The following is a 27,491-nucleotide window of genomic DNA, read 5'->3' on the forward strand; positions in this document are numbered from 1 at the left end:
TTGAGGTAAGGTCGTAACACTGTCAGTTTTTAGTGCGACCTTAGCCTCCGATCTCTTCTTTTTCCGCCTACGGCTTTTCTTTCCTACTGAGGTCGCGTCAAGATTGCTAGGTCCTGGCATAGAGATGCCGGCCTGCTTCGTTTGTGCTCAGGTCATAACTCACAAGGGAATAGGTGTAGCCTCCCCATCAAGGTTTTCAACACCAAACAGCCCCAGCGGGACGGACGGTAAATTAGCTGAACCGAAAGACGACTTCTGTTTTGGGCAGTCTATGAAAAGATGGGTGATTCCGCACTCTGCGCACCTTTGGTAAGCTTTGTCCCTATTTTGCTGCTCTCTCTCGGGGCAGCACGATGAGACGTGACCGGGATGTCCACAAGTCCAACAAGTGACCGGATCCTGTGGCTGCCCTCCTAGGCCTCTACCCCGTCCTCGTCCTAATGCCATCACCGACAGGGGTCGGTAATCCATGAGGACCGCATTGCCCTCGTTGTCATGCAAGACGTAAGGGTATATGTAGGTCTCTTCATCACTGGGCTCCTCTACGTAGTGTACGGGAGCATCGCTCGGTGGGTGGGTCACATAGGGACCAGGCGGTCTAGGAATGCCGGTAGGATTTATGTCCAGCCTAGGGACCGCTGGTTTCATATCGTTAGGCGTAGGTAGGGCTAGCAGAGCTCCCCTTCCGAAGAATGGCTGCGGCCTGTTAGCCAAATAAAGCTGGCCGTAGGGTTGTGCGTATGGTAGTCTTCGTGCTAGTCTACAGTGTGCGGCATCGTGGCCGAACCTACCGCAGTTAGCGCAGGGTCTTGACCTAGGGTCCTGACACTCTACTGGCAGGTGGTTTCCTCCACATTACACGCACTGGACATGCGGACGAGTCGGTCGCCTCAACATGTCTTGTATTTTGGCCAATTCCGTCTTGACCTCAGCCAAGCCATGGTCCGTCTCGGTGGTCTTTCCCTTTTCTTGGGATGATGGGTTTGATCGCTCGCTAGAGGTTGATGTTCGCTCTAAACTCCATGGGTTGGTTTCTTCTAGGTTTGAGCTCCTGGAGCTCCGCTCTTTCAGCTGGTCATCGACCCTGATGGCTTCCTCAAAAACCCTAGCCACCACATCTCGTTGCAAGCTTGAGTTGCCCGCAAGTGCCTTATACAATTCCTCACCTCGAATTCCACTGATGAATACAGTTGATACTGCCATGTCAGTCGGTCTCTCGCCTAAGGGGATTCTTTTAAGGAGGCTTCTCACGTGGGTCACATAGTCGCGGATGCCCTCCTTCTCCTTCTGCTTGACGTTCACTAGGCGTACTAGCAAGTTGTCAGAGTATCCGGGTTCGGCAAACCTCTTGACAAAAAGGTCCTTGAGGTTATTGAAGTTGGCTTGTTCTATGGCGTCCAGGCTTGTATACCACGTCCTACCCTTATCGCTTAAGCAAAGTCCGAATGCTTGCGAACCTTGAGCCTGGTCGTTGAGGCCATTGGCTTCGCAGACTTGCTCAAACTGCTCGACGAAGCTGTATGGGTCGTCCGGTGGCTAGTACTTGTCGAGTTGCTTGGTGACAATAGGTATTTTGGCTTGGCTCTTTGAGCCCTAGTTTGCCCCCAGCACTGCAAGTAGCGATGTTGCTAGCGCAGTGGCACTCTATTCTACCGCGGTGTTATCGAGCAGCCGTTTCATGAGGAGCTCGCCCAGCGTCAGGTCTTCCTCTAGTGCTCTTTCCTGGTCTATCCGGTTCCGGCCAGCCAAGTTCAGTACTCGCTGCACCTCATGCAGCTCCATGCTTTGCCTTAGGCTCCTGGCTTGTTGGTCTCTATTATACTTGGCTATGCCCTGCAATGCCTTGCGGGCTAGCCTTCTCTCCTCGTCTAGGTCCGCAATGATTGCATCTGCCGTCCTGCCACGGTGCTCATACCGGGCATGCGCATCGTAACTGCTCACCATTTGTTGTATAGTGTCTGGGAATGCGCTCACATCAAGCTCCCCTGTAAACCGATGGTCTGAGCCTCCCTCTATCATGGTTGAATTCTTGCGCCCGGTCATCCTTGTCGTTGACGCTCCTTGCTTGATCCTACCCTGTGCTTCGCGCGTTTGCCTATACCTTGGGTCTTCTCCTAGTGGTGGGTTTTTTTGGGCGATTTATCTGAGTGAGTTCCTTTAATTTTTGAATGAAGTGCTCAACTTATGGTCACTTGTGAGTGCGTGTTGTTCCTCGTGCACTTGTGCTCAATCAGGCTTTCAGCTTTTCTAAGTGTACTTCAAGTGCGGAAATTCAACATGAGTGCTGTGAGTGATTCCCCGATATCTCACTCACTCTCTCTCGCTTCGGGCCGATAGGCTTGCTACTCCAGTCCTGGCCGTTCTAACGGGTTCTAGGGTCTTGTGCTACTTCCTGTTGTTCACGCGGGGATGGGTCGCTGGGGAGTGCCCCAGTGTGTCCCTGGATGGGTCAGGTTTTGTTTTGGTTTGACTCTGGGAATCGGACGTCCGATTTACCAGTGGTCCGATTTTGGGAATCGGACCAGGTGTATCAGGGCTGAGTGGCAGTCTCAAGGTCCGAGTGTCCGATTCTCAAAAATCGGACAGGCAAGTATTCGATGAATCGGACAAGGGGGGTCCGATTCTGGGCTGGCCGATTTTGGGTGGTCCGATTCGTCCAAATGGTCCGATTGGACAGGGTGGTCCGATTTCTAGGATCGGGCAAACTGGTCCGAGTGTCCGATCCTAGTGGTCCGATTGTGGGCGGGTCCGATTCTGGGAATCGGACCGGGCAGGTGGTCCGATTGGTGACGTGTATTAAACCGTCCGATCGGACAGGGTGGGTCCGAGTCAAAGCGTCCGAGTCGGACGTGTTGGTACAAGTTCGAGTGTTCGAGTGGTCCGAGCGTCCGATTCTCAAAATCGGACAGGTTAGTCCGATCCTAGTTAGTCAGACAGGTTGTTCTGATCGGACGGTTGTCCAAGTGTCCGATTCTGGGAATCGGACATTAGGTCGGACGTCCGAGTCCCCCTGTCCGATGAGATTGCGCACACGGATTTGCCCAACTATCTCCAAATGTCTATTACTATTGACCACGAAATTCACCAGCGATGGAGTTGGAGTGGTGAGGGGGAGATCGGTTACCTGGGGATCACTGAACGCAATGTCCTCCGTGCCCTGGTCGATCGGACGGTTGCCAAGCTCGCTCTCTCTCTCACTCTCCGTTGGTTGGAAATGGGGGTTCTCTTGCCCTCCCAGAGTTTATACCCTGCTAGTTCTTCCCTGAACACTACAGATCCCTTTCCTGGTGTTTCCTACGCAGTGACCTTCCCATTTACTCCATTTTCCCCCTGTTTCACAGCAGCAACCCTCTACCTCTTCGTGTGTGATTTCCTACTGTTAATCTACCCTAAACACAACATAAATCGAAAGCAAAACACTGAACTAGTTTCTCCATGTTTTCCAATCATCAACAACCAGAATATCCCAAAATACTTACCTGTTCTGAAGATCGAAAACACCCAACTTCCTACCTATCTCAAGCTCCGTTTCGGGGATGAATACCCTACTTCGATGCTTGATATGAGGCACGCAAGTGCTCAAGCTTGAATCCGTTGGTCCCGGCAAACGGAACCAAAATGTGGGAGCTTTCGCTCAACCGCCAAGACCCACGGACCGCTTATTGTTCAAGCGTTCCAAGCGAGCTCTAATGGCTATCTCTCACTTAGCCGACGCGCCGTCGATCCTACGAATGCAGTGAGCTTACCTTGATGCTCGATCAAGTACCCTTCTCTCTCTTGCACTCCGGCAGCTCCACGATCCTAGATGCTAGCTCAAGCATCCTCAAGCCTCCTCCATCTCCAAGCTCCATCCTCCATAGCCACGCACGCAAGAGAAGAGAAGAGAAGAGGAGAGGAGATGGTGAAGAGCTTCACCCTCTTGATCCCTCACTCTCACACACACTCACTCCCTCACACTCTCACACTCCCTCTCTCAAGAGCACACACAAGCAGGAAGGGGAGAAGAAGAGAGGAAGAAGAAGACTCCTTTTGCCACACATCAAAGAATGAGCTCCTCATTCACTTTTCAACTTTATATACAAAACCCTAAATCCCTTTTGGGTGGTCATCCCCTTTTCCCCTTTTTACATGGCCGGCCATAGCCTAAGCCCTTTTCTCCATTGTCCTTCTATCTTCCTAGCTTCCTTTTCACCGCCCCTCTACATTTACGAATTGCACGGGTGAGAGCCCGACGCTCTTTTACAAGATTTTAGGGTGTGCCTTTTTATTTAAAAATGCGCCTTTCCCCTTTTGTATTTGCCTTGGACTTTTAAGGTTGCCCTTGCGCTTTTGGCCTTTTCTCCTTTTCTTTCTTCAGTCGGGCTACCTTTTTTCCGCCTTTGCCTTGCATCTTTTCCACTTTCTTTTGCTTTCTTCCTGTTGGGGTTAACAATCGTCTAGTAGCTATTCATCATGGCCCATTTGCTAGACACTTGTATTTTGCATCCAAAGGCCCATATCTTCTTTAACATTTGTGTTTTGTGGTGCTAATCCTATTAAATGTTATTGCTTGTGTAGGATAGCCTTTCTTGACCTTATTGAAAATGTCATGTTCATCTTTGATGACTCATGCCATAGCCCTGATCCTAAAGAGACATGGAGGCTAGGGGGCCCCATTGTATCATCATTAAATTTGATTAATAATCCCATTCATCATCTAAGTCTTTAGATTAATTCCTTATCAATGTTTATTGTGCAATTTATCGCCTCCATTGCAAACCATAGCATTTCTTTAGAACCTATGTGCTAGAAATAATGTAAGAATGCATTAAAGGCCATATGCATACCAAAATTGTATAGATTTTAGGAAAAGGAGGATTCATTCATAGAAAGCACATAAATGAGGATGTCATATCCTATTTTGGGACAGAAGATCAATAATACCCAATAAATATATATGCATTGAGGAGAGCCCTCTCAATGTGTGGGGGGAGATTGCATCCTATTTTGGGACAAAATATCAATAATACCAATAAATATATATGCATTGAGGAGAGCCCTCTCAATGTGTAGGGGGAGATTGCATCCTATTTTGGGACAGAATATCAATAATACCATTAAATATATATGCATTGACGAGAGCCCTCTCAATGCATGAGGGGAGACTGCATCCAATTTGTGTCGTGCCTCACTTTTTTCATGTCTTCCTATAATTTTATTTGTGTGAAATTTCAAGTTTGTGCAATAGAGCTATCAATTTGTGGGTTACGGTTCAAGTTCAACAACCTTGAGAGGTATGGAGGAAGATGCAACCCCAAGTGGCACTACACTATCTTAAAGGAAAAGGACCAAGTTTGGTTTGGCCTTTGGTACTCTATGTGCTCAATTTTGGAGTTTCCAAACTCATTTGGGGGCTACAATTTGGGTGCACTAGTGATGCAAATAGATACCAAAAGTAAATAAGATCACCATCTAAAGAAGGTATGCTCATTGAGTGTGAGTGAAAAACCTTTGTTTAAATATGATTCTCTTTTAAAGACTTCTTTTTATAATTTTCCCAACATTATGTTGGCCTTCATTAGTTTGGTTTGTGTAACTAAGTTTCAGAAGTGTTTTTATAATATTGTCATATAAGATGCATTAATGGATACATTGTACAAGGAAACCTTCAATTCAATACTTAGCCTAATAAAGTTACATTTATCTCTCTAGAAGTTGTTAATTTTGAAGCCAAGAAAATAATAAAATCACAAATGTTATAAGGTGGTATAGTATAAGTTTATTTTTGGCTAAGTACGCCTACTGTTATGTGCTACATAGTGCATTATAGCTTACTTCCACCTTGACTATGTCTTCTACATAGCACACTAGAGAGCATAGATTACCTTTGCATATTCTTACATTAACTATGGTTTGAAGTATTATGGTTGTCATACATGTAACTCCTAGATTGCTATTGTATGTTGATTGTATTGATATAGCACATAGTAGCTAGCTTCTTCTTATGAATGAAGAATTAGTGTGATATATAGCACTCTATAGGGACTTTTTATTCTATTAAATTAACTTTAGGAATCTCACTTTGAGCTAACTATGGTGTGCTATTATGTGTTACATAAACATTATAGCTTACTTTTGTTTATTATGCCTTGATACTACACAATATACCAGTTGAGGTTGCTTGTGCATAGATCATATTAAATATGGTATGATGTATAAGACATACTCACTTACAATTTTTATAAGAAAAACCTTATATTTTTTTATGATCATGGTGTATATCATTTTAGAGGATACCTTTAGATATTAACATATTATATAGCTTTGCTATTGTATCTTGTTTGAGTAGACAACTTATTTTGAGTTCCATGACAATGCTTTTGCGATTGGGCTACATTATAACTCACTTTTACTTACCTCCACTCTACTATGGTGCTATATGTATACTTTAGGGGCTACCTCTAGTCTACTATGGTGCTATGTGCATAGTCTAGGGTTTACCTTTAGTGTAACGAGTGAGACATACAGGAAGTAGGGGTTAGATACCTAGTCGCATTGACTAGGGTATAAAAGGTCTTAGAGACCTAGCTTAGGGTATCCACATATAATCAAGAAACTGACTCTTCATTAACAAGTATATGTATAGCAAGGAGTACTACGATTAGTAGTAGCTTTCTTGAAGTCAAGCAAGAGCTATGGCTAGAGCTTCTGGCATATCTGGAGGTAAAATTGTTAATTTAGCACGTCGTCACTCTTTTCTATGCAATTATTAGGGGTTATAGGACAAATTTAGAGTCTCAGGAGTTAGAGGAAGTTGCCATTGCTACCTTTTCTCTCTCTTCCTATGTAAGTTGCCATTGCTACCAAGATCAAGAAAGCTCAAGATTCTCTCCCCCTCACCCAGGACATTAGTAACCTCCAACACTTGACTCCTTGCATCCACAACATCATATTGAGCAATAGATTGGTCAAGTTTGACCCAAGAACGAGCCCGCAATTTGCATTGCAAATTGCACTAAGCAGACTGGTCATCTTTTGTTCTCTCTCTACCAACACACACCACTCTTAGAGCTCCCCAAGGCATCATGCGATTGCTCCCTTTTTCTTGATCAAAATCTTGACCTCCCTTCTCCGACATTTGAGCTCCACATCCTGCAAAACCCTAATGCATAGCAATGGACAATTTTGGATAGCCATTAAAGCTCACCCCAAGCTTTCAACTGCATTGCAACCTCTTCAATCTCAGCTCCCAAGACCTCCTTCAACCATTCTTGGCCACACTTATCAAGATTGAAGACATGAGCTCAGCACACAAAGGTCCCATGGGTGATCATGAAAGCTCCACATAAAACTTTCAAATCTTGAAGAACAAGCATGAGATCAAGCACAATATCAAGCACAAGAGCTTTCACCACCATCAGGGTATGCATCAGATTCCAATCCATTGAAGGTGTCTTGCTTCCCCGAGTTGAACTAATGAAAGATTTGAGCTTAATTGATCAGTCAAGTTTCAATCATCTACTCCAATCACTGATAAGGTATGCTGATTAGAATTTAATCTCTCATTTAGTCCATTTGTTGAGCTTGATGCTCTTGTTGGAGAGATTTAAGGTTGCATATTGCCTTATACTTAGAGTCCTTCATTGAATGCATGCCGTCCAATTGAATCAGCAACTTTCTTGCTTTCCCTAATGCCTTAGAATTTCAATTAACAATGGAAACTTTTCCCAATTGATTACTACTAACACTAACTCGTCCCTTGTCATGTGTGTTGTGAGTTGATCCCAAGAGAGTAATAAGTCATTGTAAAAGGGTAAGTGGAAGGTAAGCCATCCATCCAAGCTCTTCTCCAATTCTTGTATTCCATGAAATGGCCCAATGTTTATTTTCCCACATGCATCTCATGTTGGTTGAGTAATTAAAAATGTCTACCACGTATACCCCAGCTGAGGAAAAAGACCAATGTCAAGCAAGGTGGTACGCTAAAAGAGAGGTGACCCTCCCTTACCACTTAAGTCCCTAAAGGAGTACACAACCCAACCCAAGGGAAAATTTGCCCACCTTTCAATGATTCGAAGCCTATATTGTATGCATGTGTAGGTACACTCCACGATCACCATTTCCAATGATACTCTCGAACTCAATAGACCTTAGAGCACCTCGACACTCTTGTAGCCCAATTAGCCATGATCTTGGCATAAGATAAGGCAAATGAGTCCAACAAGAATCACGATGGCTGCCACCATCAGGACCACTTCATAGCCCACATGGTATTCTCAGAGCTAAGGGCATTCCCCCTACTACCACATATGAGGTTGGAGAGCCCTCTCATGTTCATGATTAGCCTTTCTTGAGCTCTCCCATCATCCATGCAGCTAACCCCCCTATGAGACCCCCACCCAATATGGGAAAAAGCTCCCCACTCTCCCTAGGAGCCCCAATGGTACTTATATGGCTCAACCCAATAATAGACAGCGTGGTATTATTGGATAGCATGGAAACAATGGGCAGCATGGAACCCAAGGACAGCATGGTTATCATGGGCAGCATGAGATAAATGCACAACATGGCATGTGTGGACATCAAGGTATATATGGGCAGCATAGTATATATGGACAACAAGGCTATCATGGGCAGCAATCCCCAATGACCTCCATGGCAAGATCATTCTTACCAAGTACAAACCGGCAATCACTACCCCCTTCGGACTTGGAAAAACATACCTCTAAATTAGAGTCATACCTTAATATTTATTTGTATACCAATGATCAAAAAATTATCTTCACCTCTCTCCATCTAGAGGGATTTATCCACACATGCTAGCACTATATCAGCCATGAGAATCATCAATTTCTCAATTGGGAAGACTTTAAGATGCATATGATCCAAGTCTTTATATCCTATTGGAAAAATAGTGGTTGGCAAGATAATGGTATCAACTTGACCCACAAAATCTCACAATGAGGGAGTATACAAATCAGTTTATGAACTTGACCATGTATGTTGAGAATATTAGTAATGATGCAAAATTGCACATCTACATCTATGGGTTAGAGCCTAGCTTGTTGATGTAATGGGTCAAACACATTCTACCTTATTTGATGCTATTGAATTGGCTAAAAAATGTGCAAAGTACCATTAAAAATGAGAGTTTTCAACAAGGTTTTGGACAAGTTGGACAGCCCAATGAGGCTAGGCCTATAGGGTGGTGTTTTTAGAGGCAACCCCGTGCCTAGTAGCAACTCCAAATTCCCTACTTACCGTTCTTTTCAAACTAAAAGAAAAGTGGTACTTTTGGAATAGCACTTAGCTCTAATGGTAAGGGTAAATATGCTAAAAGTAGGCCCTGAACTGCATCAGCTCTAAGTAATCCAAGCAGCAAAATTTTTATTTTCCTAAGTGTTATGAAGGATCGAAAAGAAAAAGGCTTATTTTGTAAGTGTGGCAATACACACTATACCATGCCTCAAATGTCCCTACAAGACAGCAAGTGTCAAATTTCATAGCATGTATGTAATAGAGGATTGGCAAAATAATGAGGAGAATTTGCATGCCTTGAATGCTGCAAATAACTTTACACATGTTGAGAATGAGGAGTATGCAAAGGACTTGGACCAAGAGTAGTTCTATGATTTGGAGAATGGGTTTATCTTTGACCTTGGTGGCTGCCCACCTCATAATATTCGTTTGATTACCTCTACTACACCCCCCTCCCCTCCCAAGCCAGCTACCACTTCCCTTTGTTCCATCTCCATGGACGCATGGACTAGTTTTAGGATACCCAACACCTCATGCATTCAAGGAAGCACTAATGGACGAGAGCATGTATTTATCCTAGTGGATATTGGTAGTATACACATTTTTGTTAATAAATCAGCCATTGATCAATTAAAATGAATCCATATAGAAGTACAACACCCCGTAAAAGTTCAAATAGCAAATGGTGAAGAAGAAATCAGTATATGTGTATACTCCAAGGCTTCCCTATGATTAGCTGAAAACTATGTAATATCAGTTGATATAATTGTTTTAGACATGGGTCCAATTGATGTTGCCTTGGTTTGTGATTGGTTGAAACACTTGGGTAAAATTGCTATGGACTTCTCTCAACTCTATATGGAGTTTGTTATGCATGGACAACTCATTCACGTGGAGGGAGTTTGTGATAATATTGATTTTCAACTATTTACAAAAAAGCAACTCAAAGGGGAGTTTAAGAAATACTCACAGATCTTTATCTTGCACTTGAATAAGAAAATTTCAAATTAGTCCTCCAAAGTGCCTAAGAATTCAGCTTTGAAAGCCTTGCTAGAGGAGTATGATGATTTAGTTCAGATGCCTATAGCCCTTTTTCCTCAAAGGCAAGTGGACCACCCAATTGATTTAGAACCCCATTCTAAGCCACTTAACAACCCACCTTATAAAGTCTCCAACTATGAACACGAAGAAGTTGCAAAGCAAGTCAAAGAGTTACTTGAGATGGCGTGTATTGAATCGAGTTCCTCAGCTTATACATCTCTAGTCCTACTAGTCAAGAAGAAAGATGGCTCTTTTCAAATGTGCATTGACTATAGGGACTTAAATAAGATCATAGCCAAGAACCAATATCCAATCCCAAGGATTGATGACTTGGATGATGACTTGAAAGAGCATAGTATTTCACTAAGATTGATCTATGCTCTGGCTATCATCAAATACATATGCAAACGGGTGATGAGGTCAAAACGGCTTTCAAGCTTGATCATGGGCTTTATCATTTTCTAGTGATACCTTTTGGATTGACTAATGTCCCCACTACATTTCAGAGTCTCATGAATAAAATCTTATATCCCATCATTTTCAAGTTTGTGCTCGTATTCTTTGATGATATTTTTATTTATAGATCACAAGAGGAGCACTTGGCACTTGGCACATGGCACATGGCAGACAAGTGTTTGATGCCTTAAGAGAGCATAGGCTATTTGCTAAGGAAAGTAAGTGCATATTCATGTAGACTTCAATGGAGTACTTAGGACACATTGTTAGAGAAAATGGTATACACCTAAACCCAAAAAGTTACAGTGTGTAAATAACTAGCTCACACTATCTAGCACTACCTCATTATATAGGTTCCTTGGTTTCTCTTTATTTTATAGATATTTCATCAAGCATTATGCAACCGTTGCAGCACCTTCGACAGAACGGTTAAAAAAAGAATCATTTTTTGGGATGCTATTATTGATTATAGCTTTAACCAATTAAAGGAAATGCTTACTTTAGCCCCCATTCTTCGTATGACCTAACTTCTCAAAAGAGTTCACCATTTAGTGTAATGCTAGTGGCAGAGATGATGGTGTTGTCTTCTTGGAATAGCATGGTGTGATTGCTTTTGAGAGCCATAAGCTTCATGAAAAGGAGATATAAATGAATGTTTATGATTAGGAGATGTTGGCAATCCTTGATGCTATTAAGAAATGGCACAATTACCTCGATGACAGTCGATTTAGAGTAAAGAGTGACCATCAAGTCCTCCGGTACTTCTTGACGCAGTCTACTTTGACTCTTGAGCAAAGGAGATGGGTGGCAACTTTACAGGATTATGATTTTGACATCTCTCACTCAACGCAAAAATAATATAGTAGCTAATTCACTATCATGGATACGGTCATACAAAGTATCTTACATTTAGAGTTACATAGTGATTGGATTGAGAAGCTTGAGGAGACCTATTTACTGAATGAGAAATCAAGTTGCATATTTCAAAAATTACAACATGGGATAATGGGTTAAAACTCCCAATATCAGCTCAAAAATAGCCTTATATGGTCCCATGGCAAGATTGTCATCTCCCACACTTCACTCTCACACGGAAGATCGTGGAAGAGATGCATTATTTTCCCCACTATTGGTCACTTAGGTGTTTTCAAAACATATGATAGAATTGCCAAGAGCTTTCATTAAAAGGGCCTACAGAGAGATGTGAAGAATTTCGTGGTGAGTTGCGTCCCATGCCAACATAATAGGGGTAGTACCTTTAGACCAAATGGTCTCTTGTAGCCCCTGCCTATTCCTGAAGGAAAATGGATAAATATCACTATGGATTTCATTACTAGCTTGCCGGTCACCAAGAAAGGACGAACTAATATATATGTGATAGTTGATAGACTCACTAAGGCTATCCGCTTTATTTCCACTGAAACTCTATATACTGTATCTCAGGTGGCAACCCAGTTTATGGAGTATGTATTTAAATTGCATGGGTTACCACATGTCATAGTGCATGATAGGGATACTAAGCTTATGAGCAAATTTTGATAGGCAGTCTTCATATCTATGGATACCAAGCTTGCTCCATCCATTGTATATAACCCACAAACTGATGGTCAAACTGAGAGGATCAACAAATGGCTTAAGACCTACCTACGACACCTTTACCATGATGTACAACACAATTGGAATATGTAGCTTCACTTAGTTGAATTTGCATACAACTCAACCCACCCTAGCATTGGGGTTTCCTCTTTTGAGGTACTATATTGATATAAGGTTTCCCTCCCTATGGTCCTATTCAATGACAGGATCAATGTTGCGAAGTGGAACACGTGGCAAATCTAGCAAATCAAATCTCAATCATAAACAAAGAATTTAGTGAACAAATCTAATAAATCAAGCATCTCAACTATTAAATACAAACAACATTATAATGCATAAGAGGATTTGAATAACTCAATAGATTGAGATAGACAAGAGAAAAACGCACGATTGGGCCCAACCTCCCCCATAGCAAAAGCTATGTTTTGCCATCCTTAATTATATATTATAGTTTTACGTGGATATTTACATACATATCTTACATATAATTACAAAGAAAGTACAAATATCAATTAAAATACAGAGTTTTAAAAGTCAAGAGGTATCATGTAACATGCTACAATTGCTGCAGAAAATTCTATGCTCCGAATCTTGACATTTTGACCTCACCATCGCATCCAAAGCATGCCAAAACCCCCAAAATAACTCTTAAAGCTCTGAATTTCAATTCCCGATGAGGAAGAAACGAAAAAACTAAGTTTTCATCATGTTCTCTTGTTTTGCGCGCGATCCTATAGCTTTTATAAGAAAGCTAGAAAAGCCTTCCAAACTTAACCACATTAAGAAAATAACAATTATTCCATAAAGAAAGCTTATTTCAATAAAAGCATATCTTAAATCTCATATTCTAAAATAATCTATATTTAAAAATAAATAAATTAATAGTACTAAATACAATGATTTAATTATTACTAAAGGAGTTTAAACTTATAACTTACAAATAGAGTAATAATTTTAATAATAAATTTTATACTTGGACTTATACTAACGCCTAGTGCTGCCCAAAGCCACCACTGCCTGTTCTACACATCAACTGAAGCATTCACAATTATTTATAAATAAAATAAACAAACAATAGTGAATATTTAACAGTCTTCAGCTACAAAATAAATAAATAGGTTGAAACTCTATCCTAACCTTAATTTAATAATACGAGTATACTCTAAACTCATAAACATACATTAATTTAAATATGTATTTTATTGAATCACCCGCTGTGGAGTCACCCACATGCACATTAAATAAACATGACGTCCGAAAAGGACAAGCATCCCCATCAACTTCTCACACAAGGAATCCACCTTGTGTACGAGCCCTAGCAAATAAATATAGTTTTACAAAATCTACCGCAAAACCTCACGAAATCCACCGTGGAATGAAAAACTCGAGAAATGTACCATGGAATATGCCTCCTGGCATCAATCAACCCCTAGAGTAAAGAGGAGTTAGAGCACATACAAGCCCTACTTCAACAATGCAAAGTGAATCTTCGAAAAGCCAAGATCATATGAAGCTTTATGTTGATGAGAGAATAAGGCATCAAGAATTCCAAAAAGAAGAATTAATATTGTTGAGAGTGCCCAACATTGAACTATCCTAAGGAATAGCAATTTTCCTTTAGTTGGTACCTAGAAAAATACGGCGACAATAAACTAACAAGACAATTTACAAGGCTTTTAAATAGACCTTTACTTTTATATAACAAAACATTATTCAATACTTAATCTTGTTGTGTTCGACAATAGATATATCAAGCTATTTTACTTTAACTTTAGATTAAACTAATCTCGAGTGCGCATATAGTCATTTACTCATTTCATGCCATGCAACTAGAAATTATTTTTGTGTGCTAATTAATGCACAGCTTGCAATTCTATTCACAACATCCTACTGCATAGATCATTCCATAATACTAAGTTTTTTGTTTAAGCAACCATCTACATAATCTACCTAATAGTTTTTAGTATCTAGTGTAGTTTTCTACTTCATAACCTATGCAATATCCACCTACAACTATTTTTATCATGACTCTAAGGATTATACCCTTGACTAATCTTTTCATGACAAGTAACTACAAATCATAGATAGTAGTTATCAATTTATGCATGCACTATTGCACATTCTAGTTGAAAGCTATCATTTCATGTAACTGCAAGCATGGAAGCCAATATTTTATGCACTTAAATTTTATATAGATGCTATCCATGCAATCTAATAAGTAGTTCATACACTATTTAATACAAAAGCTTAACATTTTATGTAAAATTTTGACAAAAACCTTATTATTTTATGTGGCGATATGAATATAATAGCCTATTATTGAGAGTAACCTGGTTGGACATGACAACATTAGGAATTTCGTCTTCACTTGCATTTGTGTTTGCCACACCCGATGTTCCATTGGGAGCGGCAATCCCAGTAATCTCTAGCACTCCCGCATCTCTAACAATATCTGTTCCTCGGCCAGTTGCAATGGTTCTCATGGTCTTTGCACGTAGTCGCTTTGGTGCCATCATTAAGAGTGGGGTTGAGAGATAAATGAGGGTTGAACTTAAGATGGGAGAGTGTGAGAGAAGATTGCCTTGTCAATGATGGAGAGGAGGTAAGTTAACTCTCTCTTTTACTAACTCTCTATTCTCACTCACTCTCTCTCTCTCTCTCTCTCTCTCTTTGTGAGCATCTTCCTTCTCTATTTTCGAGTGGGAGGGGTATGCCTTTATATAAGCAAAAGGGAATATGTGCTACTTCTTCTGTCCCCTCTCTTTCTCCACCCTTCTAATCATGATAACTCCTCATTTTCTTAATTTAGATTGGGAGCTTCTTTTTTTTTAATACACATCAATCAGAATGGTGGCAATGATGTGAGTGATGATGACAATCGTGGCGATTATGGCCACGGCTTGTTCATCGTGCAGATCGGGAGGCGACCGCCTTTTTGGCGACTAAGTCTGACATCGACGACTATATAGTTTACATATTATATAACTTATTTACTATATACCGTATAACATTTTATTAACATATATGATAACTATTATATATAACATATAAGTTATATAACGTTTTAACTCACCTTCTTACCTTACTAATCTATAAACCAACCTATTACCAAACTAACATTTTAGTCTTAATTACCAAAAATTTATTCATGTTCAAATAAAAAAGAGAGTTTGTATTTAAAGACGCAAGGATGTTACAATCTCAATCTATCAAGGAATACCTCATCAAATGGCAAGGCTTATGGCACCCAACTAGTATTGTGGAAGAGTTTTCTCACCTACAAGAGGCCAAACAAACTGAAGACTAGACGGATATGCCCTATTTTGACCCCATACCATGTGCAATCTGCACGTTGTTTTAGAATAGTTTTGTACCAGCATGAATTGAAGCCATACATTTTATACATGGACTGAACATACTTGTCATAAGCTTTGTTTGACATGTGACACACCCCATTTGGAACAGCCCATCAGAAGTTATGGCAAATTTACCTCGGCATGCCTGTGGTGGCCAGCACGTTGTCCATAGTCTTCATACTCTCAATTAAAATGAATTGGTGGCACTATCCCCTTGCGACCATGCCCATGGTATGCATGTCAACTACACCTAGCCTTACACCCCGATTCTCTTGGGTACGCGCCTCTCACCCATCAAAATTTCCTTCTTATAATGCTGATTAGAATAGTACTCTACAACCCCACTCACTAGCCACTCTGACAAGCCCCTCGAGTTGTCATTTATTTTTCAATGCAAAAACTTCTGGGAACAAGATGGGAGTGTAATGAGCCAGATACCCACTTACACTGGCTAGGACATAAAAGATGTAAAAGACCTAGTTTAATGCATCCACATATAATCAAGAACTAACTCTTCACCTTCTCCTTCAGCTTCAAACCAAGTGCACAGTTTGTTCCCCTCTACCAAGAATATGTAATAGAGCATGATGAGTAACCGCTAAATCAATGTTGCAATTTCCTTTTACTGGAAATGCAACACTCCCCTTTTTTTGGATCTCTTGAGTGCAAAATAGCCTACCCTATCATATAACACACATTCAACAATTCAACCCACCCAATTGGCCCTTGTGATATGTAAAGAAATCATCTGCAACTAATTTCACCATGATAAGTCCACACATACACAGATAAAATTCATCTCATGCTTTTATTATTGAATGTCAATCACCGCTCACAAGTCTGAAAACTCTTGTTACAAAATGTTCCCAAAGTTCAGCAGATATCTCATTCCCAATGGCTTCTAATTGCTTCAAAATGTTGCCAAACTTTGTCAAAGCTTCATGAGTTTCAAACTGCTCTATGTTGTCTTCAGAATGCTGAAGACCAAGCCAAGGACCTGAAAGAACAGTTTAGGGACTATATTTTGCATCCTTCTGCGACAACTGAGTTGTGTCAGCTAACAACAGCAATTGGGTCTGTTACTTTACTGTCTCAGTTCTGGACGAACATAAACAGCATTGGCAGTCACTGCTATATCCAAGGTGGGCCTTAACTGACTTCTAGAGCATTGTGAACCGGATCTGACAAGAAGTTTCCAATGAGATCCTTATTGATAGGGGCTTCTGAATCCACATCTACAAAAGCCTGCAAAGGAACAAAGAAAAAGAATATGTGACGTTAGCTAAATATCAGTTAGCATCCTGTTGTGCTAGCAAATGATGGTAGACAAAATAGCAGAACAAAACAGCTCTAGACATCACATGAAGGTACACAGAACATGTCTAAAAATGTTATGAACAACAGAACAGAGCTTGTACCCATTAGAAAAACCCACCTGTTGAGTGAGTATATGGTCAAAACGAGGTGCCCACTTTCATGAACCAAGACGGGCTGTCATAGAGCAGTTATCCACCATGAAAGCCACACCTCTGGCATGCATAAAAGGGTTCAAAGAGTCCACAGACTCGATAACACTCTCATTCAGCATTTCAGAGTAAGAATGGCCTTTCTTTCTCAATACTTCAATCTGTATGAAAATTTCAATAACCAGTTCTTGCATCAGTTTTAAAAAAGAAGAGATAAGATGACCACATTACAGCTTAAATAATTAATGCTATGGTTGCACAAAGCTTGAATTCGCATATAATAGCATGCAGCTTAAATTTTTAACTACCACTACAACAGATCTGGGCACAAAACAAAGGATAAAATGTGGAAAGAATTTAAACACCCCTCCTGCTGGAAAAGCAAGGTTACTCAGTCCCTCCATATGCAGTCTTTCTTACTTGTGCCATCATCAATGCAATGTACACTCCTGCAGTGAAGCCATGCAAGGGGCCAAGGTCACCTTCTTTCCTCACAGCCCGTACACGCTCACCAACTTCCCACATTCTTGTCTTGTCTATCTTCCCCATAGGAAATGCAGGCAGACCATCTTTCTCCTGCAAAACATAACAGGCACATGTAACTAATAAATTCAAACCAGCTAAGCCCTATCTAGATTTTCTTTACTGAGTATCAATCATCCAATCGGTTTGTTGGAAAGGATATTCCGCTGCAGTCTGCTTGGGATTCAAAACACCATAAATGCAATTGGCTTGGTCAAGTGAGAAACATTCTAAACAGACATTACCAAAGGTTGGCTTACATAAAAGCAACGAACGCCCTGCCATTACAACACAGCGAATTTCATTTCCTGAGGCCACATCCTCATAGCATTCATAAAGAATATCCATGCATGGATAATATGAAGCACTATACGCTGCCTCAAAATCTTTCTTGTCTTGGTCATCCAAAGCATTATAAACTGCCACCATCCCCTGAAAATTTGATATCAGATGCAGCTGTCAGAAGCAGAAAGCATTACTGTGGAAAATGACATCATCTCACCACATCTATTCCTTTAGTTTCATGCTAATCGTACCTTTGAGACCTTCTGATGTGTAAAACAGACAAAACATGGAACTCAAAACACAAAATGATTGCTCTGGTTACATGTGCTACAGATTAGACAAGCATTGAATGTGAGCAGAACATTACTCATACCTTTTTGGAAATGGTTTTAGAAATTATCCTAGTAATGCCTTCTACTGTGTTTCTACAAGCATCATCCTTAGGCATGCCAGCTTCTGTATACCTTCTGCACAGTGCCTCCACAACTCCATGCACAGCACCCAACAGAATTCCTGTATAGCAGCCCCTCCAGCTTAGACACATTAAATCTACTAAATATAAATCAAGTCACCTGTAGGGCATGCAAAACATCACCTCTTTCACCAAAGATATTGCTCTTGTATTCATCTTCCAGAGTTGTCACAGATGTGAAAGGAGATCCCAAGGCAACTGACCAACCTAATGCCACACCAGTAGCTCGTCCATCTACATCCTGGTTTAAGAAATTAAGCTTAGATGAGCATCAAATTGTCCTGCCTGAGCAAGGATGCATCTAACATATTTGTAGGTGAATAACAAGACCAAACCTGGTGAACAGCAAAGCTTGAATTTATTCCTGCCCCATTGATCTCCTTGCCCTGCACATACAAACACCTAACAGAGGGGCCCATCCCATTCGGACAAACTGCAATAACACTTATATCCTTTCTAAAATCTTCTCCAACTGATTGCAGATGTCCCAGTAAAAACCCATGAGAAAGTCCCAAAATAGCTTTTGGCTTCATTGCAGCAAATATTTGTGGATAATAATCTGCCTGTAACATGCAAACAAAATAAATAACACTAGAGCTACAAGCAATGCACTAGCAGCTTTAGCAAACTGGATATCACTAAATATTCAGTGAGACCGAATTAAGACCTGTGCACCATCTGATATGAGTAACAAATCCAAATCACTTTCAGAAACGGTCTCCAAAACACCAATCAAAGTTCCTGTTTCTACTGTAAATCCTGCTGCTCAGGCCTCAGCGATTGACTTAGAACCTTTCCTCAAGCCTATCTGCAAACAATCCAGTCTTCACACATCAAGTAAATGTCCCTCTTGCATGGTCAGGTGAAAATTTTCCCGAGAAAACTAAAACTAAGCGGGCCAGAAACTGTGTCACCTTGACTTTGATGTCCAAATCAGCCTTGGCAAGAGAGTCTGTGCTTGCGCAGGTGCCTGTAATATGCAACTAAATGTTACAAGCCAATTGATCACACTGTTCTATGTTGCAAGCCTAATACCGAAAGACTAAGTCAACTCTTCCACCATGAAATTCCAAAACATAACCCAGCTCGTCAAGTATTATATTGAAGCAATTCACACACCAAATGAACAGTACACCATACCTGTGAACCCCAGCCAACAACACCAATTTGCTTGATACCTTTGAAAACATCAGGCAGCAAAGGAAACAGGTCTCGTCGGCCTCTTACAATATACTGCCAGAATCATGCACTTGACGTGTAAGTGCAAATGGAAACATAACAGAGAACGACACAAAAAGGTCATAAAACAGACATAAACACAAAAAGACCTGGAGATTAAAAGTAGTGAAGCTAGTAGATGACGAATTCTATGTATGGGTGCAAATAGAAACAGAACAGACATAAACACGAAAGGTTCATTAAAGACAAATACAAAAAGGTAACTCTGAGAGATCATGCACTTGATGCGTGAGTGCAGATGGAGATAAAACAGACATAAGCACAAAAAGATCTTGACACAGGCATGCATAGAAAACCAAATCTTTACAAAGAAAGGTGAAAGCTGACACATACTACCTCATCGCGACCTGCAAGAGTGACTTTCTCCTTCTTGAAGACCTTGGTTTCGCATTGCACATCCGTGCCCCGTTTAGGGGGAGCCGCTACCATCATGGAGACACGGCCAGAAGCAGCATGTGCCTGGCTAGGCGCTAGAGACGATGCATGCGCCACTGAGCTGCAAAAGGCGAGCCGTTTTGAGGAGACCTGCAAGGGAGCCTCCTTGTGCAACAATACCGATGCTTTGTCGCTGAAGGCAGGCGAGGAACGAGAGGACGAGGCCGCGATAGAAGACGAGAATTGGCAGAGGGCAGCCATGGCTCGCCTGCTGCTCGTTGAAGGCTTACGGACGATGGAACTTTCAAGTCGAAAGGAGTTTCTCTGTCTGTCACATAGAAACTAAATCTTCAGGTTTTGACCATTTTTCCTTGTGCCATTTTATATTTTCCTATTAATTGAAAATGAAAATAATAATATTCCTTAGACACTTTGGAACGTCGAAGGTTTCAATCGAACTTATCCATTTAAGAGAGTCCCTATGGATAATTTTGCTCATACTAGCTAGAATGGCCAACTAGACCCACTAATCGCGTAATGCACAGTTTGCAGACTTGTATAGCTCACGAGGCTTTGAAAATGTTTGCTCTATGTTTTTGTAAGGAAGCACTCTCCTTTGCTCTCAAAAGAAGAAATCACATGCTTCACATACAAAATACAATATGCTTCATGCATAATGTGTAAAATGTCAAGAATGTGATTAGCTTATTTATTTAGATTATTCACTAAAGCATACAAATAATCATATACATTTGTGCATTATAGTAAGCAATAGATGTCTATCTACATACAATAATACATTCACTTGTGAGATGTTGAATGTGCAAAGACTCTCTCTCTCTCTCTCTCTCTCTCTCTGTGCATGCAAGCAGAGGCACACGTGCAGCCATACATAGCTAGTCCACTCTCAGTGGTATTTAGACGGAGTATTGCATGACTTCAAACTCGATCACACACTTTATTGATTGAGACATGTGCATGGAGTGGACAAGCAAGAGAGATGAGGTTATGCAAGTTGTGTGGACTACAAAGTGTAGAATCAGAGGAGCACATGATTATGACATGCCCAGCATATGCACACATATGGGCTAACTTTGATATCCCTTTACAGGGGCCACTTCACCAGTTTCTGACCACTACTCCTATATTGAAGTTAGGGGCTCTCATCAGCCGCATGTTACGCTTTCGAGAGAACCACGCTACACAGATCGTTCTTTCACCATAGCTACCCTTTCCTACCACGGGGGAGGAGAATAATTGTATATGTGGAAAGGTCCCCTGGGTCATAATTTGGCCTTCTGTGGACGATAATTGATACCATGAGGCATATTTCATGGTGGATTTCGTGCCACGGTGGATTCCGTGAGGTTTTACAGTGGATTCTGTAAACTTTTATTACCGGGGCTCATACACAAAGTGGATTCTTTGTGCGAGAAGTCGATGGGGACGCCTATCCTTTTTAGGTGTTTTGTTAATTTAGTGTGTACATGGGTGATTCCGTAAAATACATATTTAAATTATATAAACATTTATGAGTTTAGAGTGCTCACTCGTGATAAATTAAGGTTAGGATTGATTTCTAACCAATTGATTTATTTATGTAGCTGAAGACTGCTAGGTATTCACTTTTGTCGGTTTACTTATATTATTTTACTAACGATTGTGAATGTTTCAGTTGATATGTAGAGATAGCAGCAGTAGCGGAGGAAAGCATTGGAGGATAGCGTGTATTCAAGTTATCGTCAATATTTTGATGGGCGCATACCTTAGGCATGGCACGTATATTTTGTTACGCCTATTTATCAAGGCGTTTGATATTTATTTATTATTTTTGTATGCACATGGGTGCACGATTTAGATATTTGTATTTGGACATTGTATTGGGTATGCCTGACTTCTTGGGCGCCCGCCCATTAGCTTTATTTCTATTTGGCACTAAAGCAAACTCAAAAGCCAAAAGCGTGCTATTTTGTAATTTGGGCTATTATTTGAGCTTGAAGATAATTAATACATAAAATACATGCTTTGTGGAGCGCTCACACAAGGCATGGGGGGAGATTACACCCAATTGGTCTCTTGTTCATGTCGTGCATGCTTTCTACATTGATTTGTGTGCAAAAAGTAGAGTTCTTTTGTTCTTGGGGACCTTCTGACGCTCACTACGCGTGCTTACAGCATCCGATCTATGCACTAGTGGTATCATAGCAAAGCTAAGATCGAGAGCTTCCAATTGCTTACCATCTTGCACGAAGGCGGAGCTCCTGGAACGATCGAGCTCTACAGTCAGTTTCATCGCGAACGGTCGATATCGATGGCTTTCTAGCGGTCAAGAACCTCTATTTGCAGCCTCTGATCGCAAAGGACCGGCCTGAGGAGGCGGAGGACCACTTCTATATCTCCTTCTTCAAGACGTTTTTTTTACACAGAGAACAGTAATCTTCTTCCATATCCAAAGTTCAAAAGCTTAAGTCAAAGCTTAGAAAGCTTAGTATTAAGCTTTAGGAAGCTTCAAGCATAAAATTCGTCGACGGGCGGCATGAGTATGTATTTGGCGGCGTCGAATCCGTCGATAGTATACTGACGTCCCCAAAACAAAAATTCATTTAGCTTTAGATTACTAAAGCTATTAAGCTTCCTAATTTTCCAAAGTCTACCAAGTTCATCAAGTTCTATTACTTTACAAGTCCTGCAAGTCCACAGAAATCAAAACAGACTTATCTCAATTACTCCCATAAAGGTTGTTCCTGCGTAAAAGCACAGAATTACGAAATTGCTCCTTAGAAGACTATGTTCACACACGCAGATTTGCTGAACCAGTTTCAACAAATGCAGAAGGTCATACACAGTTTCTACGAAGACAACGAAAACCGCAACTGCAAAAGAGAAAGATCATAAAAGCCAAACAAAAATATATAAGTCTTGTATACCCGACTTTGAGCTACGCTCATCCCGCTAATCAAATTTCGAGAGTGTGAGGTCTTTTGGATTTTACAGGATGACGAAACAAAACATGGACGATTTTATGGCTGAAGGTGATCTTCCCGAACCAACGATGGAACAAAAATTGGATTTAATTATGATGCAGCTTGATGAAGAACAAAGAGCCCGACAAGTTTTGCAAGTTCAATTGGCCAATCTACAACAATCTACCACCGACAAATATGGACTGCAACCCGAAGATCTTATTCGATGTACCATCGATGCGACACTCGAAGCTCAATCCATCCGCAAAGAAACAAAGATAAGTAAAAGAAACTTCAAATTTCGTACTTTCAATGGATCTCAAGATGGAAAGACTGTACTTGCATTTATCAGTCAGTTTGATGATTACTTTCATGAAGAGACATATGCTGAGACAGACAAAATTAAATGTGTCACTAATCATTTAGTTAATCGAGCATCTCTATGGTGGACTATGGTTCGCAAGAGCATTGATTGTCCCACTACCTAGAAGAGTTTCCAAAAGAAGTTTTTGCAGAATTTTCTTCCTCCTCAATTCCATGAAAAAGCCATAAAGCAATGGGATCTTCTTCAGCAAAGAGATTGCGAACATATTTCCCAATACACTGAATGTTTTTGGAATGCCCTACTGCAACTACGCATGCTCGAAGATGTACTTGAAGCAACTCACAAACGCAAGTTTATGTCTGGCTTACTTGGACATTACTATGCTGAAGTCAATATATTCAAGCCAACAACTCTTGAAGATGCAATTTCTTTGGCTCATGACACTGAAGACAAGATTTGAGGAAGAGACAAGCGTCCACAACAATTTCAAGCAAATGGTAACTATGGTTCCAAGCAATTCAATTCAAATTTTAGAATATTCAATCAAAGTTGTTTTCTTCCATCTTCATTCCGTAAGTCTTGGACAAAACCACCTGCTTTGCCATCAAATACCAATCAAAACCCTAAGCCATCCTCACAACCAAATCCTAATATTCCTAGACTTCCTTCCATTGCCAACAATGTATCTAAAGCCAAACCTATAGTTTGTTACAAATGCCATCAACTTGGACATCTAGCAGCCAATTGTCAATCAAAGAAGCCACCTGTCCATATCAATTATCTTGGAGCAATGGAAGATGAAGAGCGTGAGGAAATGCTTGACTTTACAGAAGATGATGACGACATTGGTACTCCTTCAGATACTTTGCCAGGTATGCCAACGCCACATTCTTTGTTGACAATGAAATGTTTTGTGCATGGAAAAGAAAAGATTATTTTGCATGATGATGGTAGCACACATGATTTTATTTCTGCAAAGTTAGTGAAAGAATTGAATTTACAAACTGTTTCTACACATTATCACATTAAAGCAGCATTTCTAGGCACAAGATATAATGGAACACAAGAGGTGCATAACTTAGAAATTAAAATTGGTGAATACACTGAATGAAGGAATTTCCTAGTTCTACCTTTGTAGTCTAGTGATATTATCCTAGGTATGCCTTGGCGTCATCAGCATAATCCTGACATAGATTACTCCACGCATTCAATTAAAATTTATTTTCAAGGAAAACAAATTACATTGCATGGTATGCATGCATCTAATAAATTTCCACTGCTTACTCATACTCAAGCTAAACATGCATTACGTAAAAGTAGTAAATCTTATTTAATTTGGGTGAATGAACTTCAAGCTAAAGAAAAACATATGCATCCTAGACATACACAATTTCTTGCTCAATTTAAAAATTGTTTTGCTGATGATTTACCACCTGGACTACCACCTTCACGACCTGAAGATCACAAAATAGATTTAATTCCTGGTACACAACCACCATGTAAAGCACCCTATAGGCATAACCAAATTGAACAGAAAGAAATTTAAAATCAAGTAGAGGAATTGATAAACAGAGGATTAATTAGACCTAGTAGTTTTACTAGTAAAGAATAATAATAATACTTATCGCATGTGCATTGACTATCGTGCCCTGAATAAAATTACTATTAAGAATAGATATTCGATTCCTAGGGTAGATGATCTTATGGATAAACTACAAGGTTCTGCCACATTCAGTAAGATAGATCTTAAATCTGGTTATCATCAAGTGAGATTGGATAAATCTAGTATATTCAAAACTACATTTAGAACACAATTTGGACACTATGAGTTTCTAGTGATGCCTTTTGGATTAACTAATGCACATGCTACATTTAGTCGAATGATGAATCGCATATTTCTGAAATATCAGCATTGTATTATAGTATTCTTTGATGATATATTGGTATTCAGTAAAAATGAGAATGAGCATTATGAACATCTGTCTTTAGTTTTCAAGTTGTTAAAAGATAATCGATTGTATGCTAATCCAGAAAAGAGTGAATTCTTTCAAACAGAAATTGAATATCTAGGTCATATTGTTTCATCAGAAGGTATTAAGGTTGACCCTAAAAAGATAGAAGCAATTTTAAATTGGCCCATACCCAAAAATGTGTATGAGTTACGTTATTTTCTAGGTCTTACTAGTTTTTACAAAAAGTTTGTAAGGAATTTTCCAGTACTTGCTTTGCCTTTGACTAAACTTTTAAAGAAAGGTATTGTGTATAACTGGTTTGATAATCAACAAAAATCTTTTGATTTATTGAAACATACATTAATCCATGCTCCTGTATTACAACTACCTGATTTCAATAGACCATTCTTTTTAGTAGTTACTGATGCTAGCTGATCTAGAATAGGAGCCGTACTTATGCAAGATAATCATCCCATAGCCTACTCTAACTGTAAACTGAAACCATCTGAACTTAAATATTCTACATATGATAAAGAATTGCTAGCTGTAGTATAAGCCTTACGTCAATGGAAACATTACTTAATGGGTTCTGAGTTTATGATTAAGACTGACCAACAAAGTATTAGACATCTCCTTAGTCAACCCCAAATATCTGACCGACATATTAAATGGGCAGCTTTCATTCAAAGTTTTCATCCCCTTATACAATATCAACCAGGTAAAGAGAATGTAGTAGCTGATGCTTTAAGTAGAAGACCAACAATTCATAATATTTCTGTTATATCATTTGATTCTCTTATTCCTATGAAAGATACTTATTATCAGGATCTTACTTTTCAAGCTGATTGGAATAAATTAGTTGCAAATAATTGGATTCGTATTGATTCACTGTCTTACAATAATGGATTCATGTTTTATGAAAAGAGATTATGTGTTACAGTTCCATTTAGATCTTTTGTTTTGAATGAGATTCATTATCCTCCATATCAAGGTCATAGAGGTATTATATCTACTTTGCGTACATTGACTGAATATTTTTATTGGCCACATATGGACACTGATGTATCTAACTTTGTTTTCTGAATGTTTAGTTTGTCAAAGAATTAAAGGACACCATGGTAAACAATATGGTTTACTAATGCCACTATCTATTCCATCACGACCATGGGAACAGATTTCTATGGATTTTATTACTGGTTTACCTAACACTAAAGCTAACCATGATATGATTTGGACTGTTGTAGATAGGTTTAGCAAACAAGCATATTTCATTCCATACAAGAAAGCTCTAATTGCATCTCAAGCAGCTCAGTTGTTTTTGAAAACTGTGTTTACTAATCATGGTTTACCAAAAGTTATTATTTCTGATCGTGATTCTAGATTCTGTAATAATTTTTGGATTACTTTGTTTGCTAACTTAGGAACAAAGATTGATTTTTCATTTGCATTTCATTCTGAAACTAATGGTCAAACAGAAGCTACTAACAGTACTATTTTAGATATTTTACGTACTTACACTATTTCTAAACCACGTACATGGGATACACATCTACATTTACTTCAGTTTGCATATAATAATACACCCCACACAGCTACAAAGAAAGCACCATTTGAAGTTATTTATGGTTGTAGATTGCCTACACCTGTTGCCTCATTATCAAATAAAATTCAGAGTGCTGATAATATTGCTAACATGCACACTACTATTTTTTATGAAGTTAAAGATATGATTGCCAAAGCCTAGCAATCATATATAAAGCAAGCAAATAAGAAAAGACAGGCCATGAATTTCAAAGTTGATGATTATGTTTGGTTACGTATAGAAAAACGTAGATTACGAAGTGTAGATAAACACCCAGTAGTGAAATTAGCACCTAGATTCTATGGACCATTCAAGATCATACACAAAATCAATGACAATGCATTTAAACTGGAACTACCACAACATTGGAAAATACACAACATCTTTCACATTAGTTTATTACGACCCTTTAGAGGCTAATTACCTGTACACCCTGTCTATGAAAACCCACCTTTGTTAGATGAAGAGACTGAAATCCTTGAGCCTGAAGCTATTATAGATACTGATTTTATGACCACTAGAACTGGTCGTAGATTTCTAGATATTTAGTCAAGTTTAAAAATCATCTTGTTGAAGAGGCCCAATGGATGCACGCTAGAGACTTAAATGCTTTCCCCACTCTGT

The 27,491-nt window shown here is 39.8% G+C and overlaps 1 pseudogene across 1 annotated transcript; it reads right to left on the reverse strand.

Moving 5' to 3' along the window:
• Positions 1 to 16,455: 16,455 nt before the first annotated feature.
• LOC148041013 (ketol-acid reductoisomerase, chloroplastic-like) lies at positions 16,456 to 20,385 on the reverse strand (annotated as a pseudogene). The gene is made up of 11 exons (XR_015690458.1): positions 20,007 to 20,385; positions 19,549 to 19,664; positions 19,346 to 19,388; positions 19,099 to 19,239; positions 18,767 to 18,994; positions 18,555 to 18,672; positions 18,333 to 18,472; positions 17,946 to 18,106; positions 17,573 to 17,735; positions 17,122 to 17,313; positions 16,456 to 16,931 (listed from the first exon to the last, which is right to left on the reverse strand). The product of XR_015690458.1 is annotated as a ketol-acid reductoisomerase, chloroplastic-like (transcript).
• Between the last annotated feature and the right edge of the window lie 7,106 nt (positions 20,386 to 27,491).

Source organism: Lygodium microphyllum, chromosome 1 (assembly GCF_053477565.2).
Source record: "Lygodium microphyllum isolate KBCC chromosome 1, Lygodium_microphyllum_v1.1.10, whole genome shotgun sequence".
NCBI lineage: Eukaryota > Viridiplantae > Streptophyta > Polypodiopsida > Schizaeales > Lygodiaceae > Lygodium > Lygodium microphyllum.